This window comes from Ailuropoda melanoleuca, chromosome X, assembly GCF_002007445.2.
Source record: "Ailuropoda melanoleuca isolate Jingjing chromosome X, ASM200744v2, whole genome shotgun sequence".
Lineage (NCBI taxonomy): Eukaryota > Metazoa > Chordata > Mammalia > Carnivora > Ursidae > Ailuropoda > Ailuropoda melanoleuca.
The window spans coordinates 29497689-29508029 of NC_048238.1; positions in this window are offsets into that span (position 1 = coordinate 29497689).

Genomic DNA, 10341 nt, shown 5'->3' on the forward strand with positions numbered 1-10341 from the left:
TATTGGTCTGTTCACGCTTTCTATTTCATCCTGTTTCAGTTTTGGTAGCTTAAATGTTTCTAGGAATTTATTCCAGGTTATCCAATTTGTTGGTATGTCATTTTTCATAATATTCTTTTATAATTGTTTGCATTTCTGTGGTGTTGATTGCTATTTCTCCTTTCTTATTTGTAATTTTGTTTATTTGGGNCTATTCCAGGTTATCCAATTTGTTGGTATGTCATTTTTCATAATATTCTCTTATAATTGTTTGCATTTCTGTGGTGTTGATTGCTATTTCTCCTTTCTTATTTGTAATTTTGTTTATTTGGGTCATTTCTCTTTTCTTTTGATAAGTCTGGTTAGGGGTTTGTCAATTTTATTAATTCATTCAGAGAACCTGGACCTGCTCCTGGTTTCATTGATCTGTTCTATTGTGTTTTTTATTTTTATATCATTTACTTCTGCTCTGACCTTTATTATTTCCTTCCTTCTGCTAGCTGTAGCCCTTTTTTTTCCCTTTCTCTAGCTCCAATAGGTGTAATGGTAGGTTGTTCATTTGAGGTTTTTATTGCTTCTTAAGGTAGGCCTGTATTGGTATATACTTCCTGCTTAGGACCGCTTTTGGTGCATCCCAAATGTTTTNTTTTTTAGTTTTTATATCATTTACTTCTGCTCTGACCTTTATTATTTCCTTCCTTCTGCTAGCTTTAGCCCTTTTTTTTCCCCTTTCTCTAGCTCCAGTAGGTGTAATGGTAGGTTGTTTATTTGAGGTTTTTATTGCTTCTTAAGGTAGGCCTGTATTGGTATATACTTCCTGCTTAGGACCGCTTTTGGTGCATCCCAAATGTTTTAGACTGTTGTTTTTCCCTCTGAGCAGGGAGCCTGATGAAGGGCTTGATCCCAGGACCCCGGATCATGACCTGAGCCAAAGGCAGACACTTAACTGACTGAGCCACCCAGATGCCCCTGGACTGTCGTGTTTTTATTTTCATTTGTTTCTATGTATTTTTAAAATTTCTTCTTTGATTTCCTGGTTGAATCATACATTGTTTAGTAGCGTGTTGTTTAACCTCCACATATTTGTGTTCTTTCCAAATTTTNCCCCCCCCCTTTCTCCGTGACCACAGCTCCCTCCCCTCTGCAATACCCCTTTCTCCCCTAAACCACTGGTTACACACTTCCTACCTTCTTTGATGTGGCTTCTTCTCTCATTTACCTGTGGAGTTCTGTCAGTCTTCAGGTGGTTTTCTGGGGGTATTTAAGATGATTTGATAGTTATCTAGTTGTTTTCTTAGAACAAGAAGAGGGGANTCCCAGGACCCCGGATCATGACCTGAGCCAAAGGCAGACACTTAACTGACTGAGCCACCCAGATGCCCCTGGACTGTCGTGTTTTTATTTTCATTTGTTTCTATGTATTTTTAAAATTTCTTCTTTGATTTCCTGGTTGAATCATTGTTTAGTAGCATGTTGTTTAACCTCCACATATTTGTGTTCTTTCCAAATTTTTTCTTGTGGTTGACTTCTAGTTTCATAGTGTTGTGGTCAGAAAAGATGCATGGTATGATTTTAATGTTTTTGTATTTGTTGAGGCCTGATTTGTGACCTAATATGCAATCTATTCTGGAGAATGTCCCATGTGCACTTGACAAGGATGTGTGTTCTACTTGTTTTAGGATGGAATGTCCTGAATATATGTGTTAAGTTCATCTGGTCCAGTATGTCATTCAAAGCCACTGTTTCCTTGTTGATTTTCTTTTTAGATGATCTGTAAGTGGGGTGTTAAATTTAAGTGGGGTGTTAAAGTCCTTTACTATTTTTGTATTATTGTAAATGAGTTCCTTTATGTTTTTATTGACAGTGTTATATATTTCTGTGTTCCCATGTTGGTTTATTGGTCATGAACTCCTTTCATTTTTGTCTGAGAAATTCTGTCTCAACTTTTACTCTGAATAATAGCCTTACTGAATATAGTATTGTTGGCTACAGATTTTTCCCATTCAACACTTTGAACATCTGNTCTGGGTTTTCTGCCTGCCTTCTCTCCAGGAGCAGTGCAGTGCCCACAGGCTGTATCACAGCTAAGCCCTCTACCTTTAAAACTCCAGGCTATAATCCCCACTGGTTGCAAAAACTCACAGAATTCAGCCCTTCTCATTTTTCAAGCCAGTGGCTTTGGGGAAGTGTTCTCTTTGTGCATTGCCCTTGTGCTGTTCTCTACTATTCTCTCTCTCCCCCCCCCCTTTCTCCGTGACCACAGCTCCCTCCCCTCTGCAATACCCCTTTCTCCCCTAAACCACTGGTTACACACTTCCTACCTTCTTTGATGTGGCTTCTTCTCTCATTTACCTGTGGAGTTCTGTCAGTCTTCAGGTGGTTTTCTGGGGGTATTTAAGATGATTTGATAGTTATCTAGTTGTTTTCTTAGAACAAGAAGAGGGGAGGGGTCCTCCCTCTCTCCAACTTTGTTATATTTTAAATAAGTATTCCGATTAGCTAGTAGTTAGGGTATTGCTTATAGGAAATGGTTGAAGAATTGCCTCTTGAATTTAACACATAAGGGGGTTAACCCTCCAAATAAGAGGGTTAAAATATAACTATTTCAAAATCTGCCTTACCAATTTAACATTATGAAATCTAAATATATTGAGATTTTAAAGAACATTCTTAAAATCAGTAAGTGAAAATATTTGTGAGCTATAATTAGACCTCTAAGGTTTTTTTTCTCCTTTGTGCATCAACTCTAGCTTAATTCTGATTATAATTATACTATATAAAATAGCAGTATTACACTAAATGCTTATTCTGTGCCTGGCATTATGCAAAATCATGTTTTGTAGATTATCTTGATTTATACATAATCCATTTGTTTGATTTCATGAAAAACTTCAAAATTAATAAACATTATGTCTAGTTTACAGAGGGGGAGCCACAGGCAAAAGAGGCAGTTATCATGCTTTATTTACAAGGAGGACTAAGGCGTACTTGCTAGTAATGCTAGAAAACATCATTCATCTATATCTAAAAAGGGAAATGATAAATACTCCTTGACAAGATAAACACATTCAAAATAATTTATTCTGTCATGAAAAATACGGCAAAAGAATAATCCAAAATGAATTTGTCTATATTTAAAATCTTTTTTAAAAAACCCCGCTTTTTCATAGACATTGTTATAAGACACCATAAAAGAGAGAGAAATTTAACTGATACCATTCATGACAAAATTAAGGTCTGCGATTGGATCTATAGAGTGAGAAATATAACTCCGTGACATTAATTGCCTACTGCTTTAAAAAAAAAAAAGTCTTAATTTTCAGGGTCTAATGTATTTATTTTTCTTTGAAAGTTTTTTTCCTTCTTATAGATCATTTTGTACCACCAGTGTTTAAAATTCTCATCATTCCTTCATTTAAAAAGTAATTTTGTTAAAGCACTTCTTATAGAATTTTTAAAATATGATTGCATGATGGGAAAACTTTCTTAGCATTTGCTTATTTGTCTTATTTCATAGAATTGATCATCTGAGTGGATATGAATAGTCAGGACAAGATAGATTTTATCAAGCATTATTTTATTAACACGTAGTACCCAGCATTTCTGGTAAAGAGTTTGATGCACATCTGATTCTTATTCCTTAGTAGGTAAGTTGTTTTCTGTTCTGAAATCTTTTTGAAAAGGCTTATTTTTGAGATTCTGAAATTACATCAGCATATATTTCAGTATAGGTTTTTTTTTTATCTTTTTAATTCAGTACTTTATTCCATAGACCTATTTCATTTTGTAAACTTAGATCTTTTTTCAACTCAGGGATGTTTGTTAATGTGTCTTTGAGGATTGTTTATGTTCTCTGATTTTAAGACATCTGTTAGTATTGTGTTGGACTTAATCACCACATTTCTTAATTATCTCTCATATAATCACTTAACCTTTTGCTCAACATTTTAAAATATGTCCTAGATTTTATTTCCCTTTTGCCTGATCCATTGCATTATTTAGTTCATGTACTGAAGATTTAAATTCCAGAAACAGCATTTTAATTTTTTATTTATAACATATAAATGTAATATATTGATTTCAAAATATTAAGTTATATCATTTGCTTAAATGAAATTGTAAATACAGATGAAACTCTCTTATGTGAACTTTTTCTCAAGGATGTTTCACTTGATCTGTGAAAGTTTAGTACATATTGGTTGGAAAAAAAAGTTCTGAGGTCAGACAACTTTAGGAAACTCTGTTTCACAAATGTCAAACTTATTTCTTGAATCCATTATTTAATTTTTTCTTATTTTAAAGATTTTATTTATTTGTCAGAGAAAGATTGAGCGCACAAGCAGGGGGAGCAGCAGGCAGAGGGAGAAGCAGGCTCCTCACTGAGCAAGGAGCCTGATGAAAGGCTTGATCCCAGGTCCCTGGGATGATAAGCTGAGCCAAAGGCAGATGCTTAATCTACAGAGCCACCCAAGCATCCTAAATCCATTATTTTAAATAGCATTTAATAAACTCAGGGGCATTAGAAACTCTAAGAAGCTGTTTTATACAGATAATTTTTCACAATTACTTTACTAAAAATGTTTGTAAATCAACAAACAAATTAAGGCACAGGGAAGTCTAAGAAATGAAAAAATACCACTTTAGAATATATGACATTGGAAATATATTTTTTTACAGTGAGATTTTTAAAAATTAATGCGGTATATTGCTAGAAGTTTCTAATATCTTTGTATTAAATATATACATTAAGAGCTATTTCTGAGTATGAGAGTAAGGGAATATCATTTATTCCTCCATGCCCCATTCCATTTCCTCTTGCAGGATTTCAGAACTAATTTTTTACATTTTTGCTTTGATGAGAGTTTGGAAGTTTGGTTGCATTTTTCTAGATGATGTAATGATACAAATGAGGGTAATTCAAGGACTACTGAAAGGCTTTACTAAGTTTATTTCAGCTTTCCTCCTTAACACTGCTAAGAGGGCAGTATTCCGTCAAGATCTGTCTTTATGGAGAGTAACTGTTGACAGGATCTAAAAGAAGCAGTGTGTAAGATTTTTTTAAAAAGATTTTACTTATTTATTTGACAGAGAAAGAGATAGCCAGCAAGAGAGGGAACACAAGCATTGGGAGTGGGAGAGGGAGAAGCAGGCTTCCAGCGGAGGAACCTGATGTGGGGCTCGATCCCAGATCACCAGGATCACGCCCTGAGCCGAAGGCAGACGCTTCACGACTGAGCCACCCAGCTACCCCATGTGTAAGATTTTTCTTGTATAAGATTTATTATAATCAGATCAACAGTGGGCCATAGAAATAGCTTTGTAAAAGTAGAACTAGTCAACATACATATTGATTGACTGCCTTTGGAAGAAGGTGAGCTATATGGGATACTGTTTGTTCTGTAGCTTAATTCTAGAAAAATGGCATTTGTTCATAGTGGTGGCTTTTCTTCCCCGAACAGGATGGGCAGAATATTCTCAGAAACATTAGAAATATTTCAATGTAGTCAATTTTGGGGTTGCAACTGTATTTATTTTAATTGATTTAACTCATATGGTTAACTGTTTGCAAGCCCCTTTATATGTAAATCTTTGGTGCATTATAGTGCATTATTGAATACAGTTGATTAGATAATGGAATTTTATGGGCTTTATTAATTTTTTTCCTTTTCTTACCCAGGAGTAAATAAATAAGGAGCTCATTCTAAATAATAAATTTTGTAAACTATTGGTAAGATGGCTTTGCAAAAAAAAAAAAAAAAAAAGCANTGAGATAATTCATGATCTATATTCTCAATGTACTGCTACTTCATTTAAGATACATAGATGCAGAATGAATACAATAATCATTCTTTATTCCCTTCTTAGGAGGTGATGAAAGGCTTGGGGTTTTTTGTCAAATAGCCCTCATTTGAAAGCCTGACTCCACCCTTTCCAAGCTGTGTGAACTTTTGTATAGTGATTTACTCATCAGAAAACTAGGACTAATTGTACCAAATATTATAAGTATTAAATTAGGTGATTTTTTTAAATGACACTAATAATACACTTACCTTATTGGTTTCAATTGATATGTGGTAGTACTTATTTAAAACGCTGACTTTGAGAAAGTAGTCTATTATGTAAAAACTCAAGTTAATTTTTTCACTTTAAATTGTTCTATTTTTAGAAAGATTTGTTTATTTATTTTAAAGAGAGAGTGAGCGCATGAGCTGTGGGAGAGAGAGAGGAAGCGGACTCCCTGCTGAGCGCGGAGCCCAGGACCCTGAAATCATGACCTGAGCTGAAACCAAGAGTCAGATGCTTAACTGACTAAGCCATCCAGGTACCCATCACTTCAGACTTTTCTAAGTTTGCAGGGCTAATATTTTCTAAGTTTGCAGGGCTTTTTCTCTTCCCTTTCACATTATTTTTTTTTCTACGTAGTCACTGAAATATTATTTATATTTTTTCCAGTAGAAATGTTAGTAGGTAGTACATTTCCAATATATGAATAGCTTTTGGAATCAATAAATCCCAAAGATTACTATAAAACAGGAGCTAGACTTCAAAAATTAACTTATAAAGGCTTTAGACATTCATATAGGCTTTAGACATTTCTTATGTTATTGTCCTGAATTGCTATTTAATTTTAAGAGTATGTGTCTTGTCTAACAACAGCAAAAAAAGAAACCTTAGAATTTGTCTGTTTCTGTTACAGATTTTTTTTCTCCTACAGGCTCAATAATAATTGTGTAAGAAGTAGTAGATCTTGTAAAGTTATTTTAGTCCACTGACTACAGATACCCTAAATACTGGTATTGATATTCTGTACTATATTTTGAAAACTTCCATAGTTTATAATGCTAAATTTGCTTTTTTTTTAAAAGAAAATGAAGGAAAGATTGCAAATATTTCACATATAGTAGATTTCAGTGATTTTTACTTATTAATTAAAATGTTTTTTGTCTTTATTGAGATAAGATGACATATAATGTTATGTAAATGTAGGGTGTACAGTGTGATGATTTGATACACGTATATATATTGAGGGATGATTATCACAAAAAGATTAGTTAATACATCCGTTACCTTCGTAGTTAAAATTTTTTGTGTGTGGTGAGAACATGTAAGATCTACTCTCTTAGCAACTTTCAAATACATAATACAGTATTGTTAGCTGTAGTCACCATGCTGTACATTAGACCCTTAGACTTTATTTATCTAATAGCCCTTTGACCAGCTTCTCCCCATTTCCACAACCTCCCAGTCCCTGGCAATTACCATTCTACTCTCTTGTTTCTGTGAGTTTGGTGTTTTTCAATTCTACATATAACAGAGCATCCAGTATTTGTCTTTCTCTGTCTTCTGACTTATTTCACTTATCTTAATTCCTCCAAGGTCCATCCATATTGTTGCAAATGGCCGGTCTATCTATCATGTACATGCATCATATATGATGTACATGATATACGTATGATGAACATATAATATATATATGCATATCTCATATTTTTTTCATTTTATTTATCCATTCATCCATCAAGAGACACTTTGATTGTTTCCATGTCTTTTCTGAATGCTTTTTAGATATTATTTACTTCCCCCTGGACTCAAGGAAGACTGTGGTAGATGAGGTATAATTAGTATAATTAGAGCTACATGTACATTCAACTGCTCACATGACACAAGATTGGAGATTAAGGACCCAGAATGGCTCTTTCTAAACCAATACTCCATTTGCAAGCTAGAGCCTGCAATATGAATTTAGGGACCAATAAATCTACTAAAATTTTTTCCTTTGGTGTTGAGGAAGTTGCTCTGATACCTTCCCAAACTTACCCCATTTCACCAGGTGCCTATGATAATATTCTGACCTTCTTTATCAAATTTGTTAATAATACGAAAATTGGCCCTCTTTCTCCAAGTGTTTTTTGAGAAATGAAGCCTGTCACTGCTGTCTTTGATGTAGGTAACGTGTCATCATAAGGAACTCTTCAACTGCTACAAATATATGGGGACCAGCTACTGAAAGCTAACAGAAATCCACCTATTTTTGTTGTATTAAATGATCTAAGCCTTTATTTCCTCTGGCTAAGAATGTATTTTAAGGTTGAAAGTCAGGTTGAACTGTGCTTCTCTGAGGCTACAGAGTGCATGTGTTTTCATATACATTTAGATCGGAATTATCCTTAATGGGGTGATTTTTAGTTCTTATTTTTATGACATTCAATAATCGCTCAACATTGTATAATTTATGATATTCACAATGTGTTCTTATTTTCCTTCATACTCACCCCCGTCAGAAAGAATTTGAAAATGAAAAAGTGGTCAGTTTTTAAATTACAGTGGCACAAGATCATGATTAAGTTTTTAAATTCTCTGGCCAATGCTTGAAAATATGTGTTTTTAAATATTAACAAGGGACATATTTCTGATATCATTTATCTTCTGATGTTCAGTAAGGCACACTTCACACAGTTCTTACTGAGCTCAAAACTTACATAGAAAAGTAGCATACTTCTCTATGGTGCTGGGGAACAATTTCATTTCTCAAAATTTTCTATAGAGTCTAGTCTTATTTAATGACTGAATGGGTAGGGAAGGCATATTGGTAGAATATTCTAATTTGCTTTTGTGGTTCTTTAGTCATGTACGTCGGGTCTAAACACTAGAATTAGAGAAATTAATCAAGCTTGGTCTGCTGTTTCCTTAAGTTTCCTCTTTATGCTTTGGGAATTTAAAGCAAAGAGATATGTCATGTTTAGCACAACATCCCTCATTACCAAGTGATAAAAGGGGAAATTTAATTGACAGTCAAGACTTTTATAAGCATTCGCAACCTCCAAGTGAAATAGGTGTTGTTATTCCAAGTTTGAGATGAGCTCTCATTCTGCAGAACAACTTGCCACAGGATTAGAACATGGCAGTGCTGGAATATGAATTCATTTCTGTCTAACTCCAAAAGTTGTGCTCTTAATACTTTTTCATGCAAAGTCTCAGAATGAAGAATAATTTCCTTTGTCTTTATTAAACTATATATTCCTAGAGCCAGATTTTCCAAAGGCTTTGTTATCCCTTACGTGACACTGTAATATAACTGGTTATTGTAATATTTGTGTAATGTACCATTAACTTCAGGGGCATGGCTGGCTTAAAGTAGAGGCTTACATGGGCATACATATCATCAAAAGAAATTTTAACAGAAAAGTTGCTACAGTGTAGTATAACCTATTTTCCTAACCTAAGCAAATGCTTACTTAAAACAACTTTAATATGAACATAACCTGGCTAGAATTGTTTGATAATTAAAAATGCTTGCTTTCACAAGGGTTTTTACAAATAGAAAAAAAAATTTTAAACATTGAAAGGATAAGTTACAATAATTTTTTCTTTTGCAGTTTGATTAAAAAAGTTGTGTGCTGTGTGCTTGGGCAAACAAGTAAATAGTAAAAGGATAAGTAAGAAATAATAGGTTTCCCATTTTATAAAATATTTAACAACAGGAAGGGCTATTTCATTATCTTTCTGTTCTTCAATGTACAGTCAGTTTCTTCCTCATGATGCAAATATCTGTTGAAGAAATTATCCAAAACTAGTTTTCTTAAGACATACTTTTTATTATACACAATAAAGGTTCCTTATTTACTCTAAGGATAGCTTGACAAGAGGGCATTATCCTTAACCTCTGTTTAAATGATGAGATCAGGAAAACATGGCGTGAGCGTCACCAGCCATTCAATCAAATTCCATTTGGGTTGTGGCTTTATATCTTTCCAGAGTGGAATTTTTATCTCCGTTCCTCCCACATAAATGACAAAGCTCTAGTTGCTTTAACAGTCAAGATGGAAGAGCAAGGTACAAGTGGCTCCAGAAAATGAAAGTGTATCTTTATGTTTTGTTTTGTTTTTCATTAGAGACCCTGGTGTATATGTTCTTATCCTACCTTAGTTTGCATCCTAGTTGGAGTCCAGGGTTTCAAGGTGATTGTTTCATTGTCCATGATATTGCCACATGTCAGAGTGGAAATAATACACATAATGAGAAGATTTTGACTTGGATCCCACACTTTAGATAACTCGAGTTATCTTTTATTTTATTTATTTTCTTTTAGTTCTTTTCTTAGTTATAATAAAGTGGAGATAATAACACTTTTGGGTTTGTGTATGTTGTAAACCTCAAAAAGAAAAATAAAGATTATGAATGGGCTTTGAAAACTTCAAGAGGCTATACTAATACAGTTATATATATTAGGCTCTCCTGATTTCCCTCCTAAAAACTATNGCAAAGATTAATTTCACTTGAATAGATATGCGAGAATTTTTTATGTTGCTGTGTAGTTTTGCTCACATAGATCTACTGTGCGTACTAGATTTGCCAGGGACT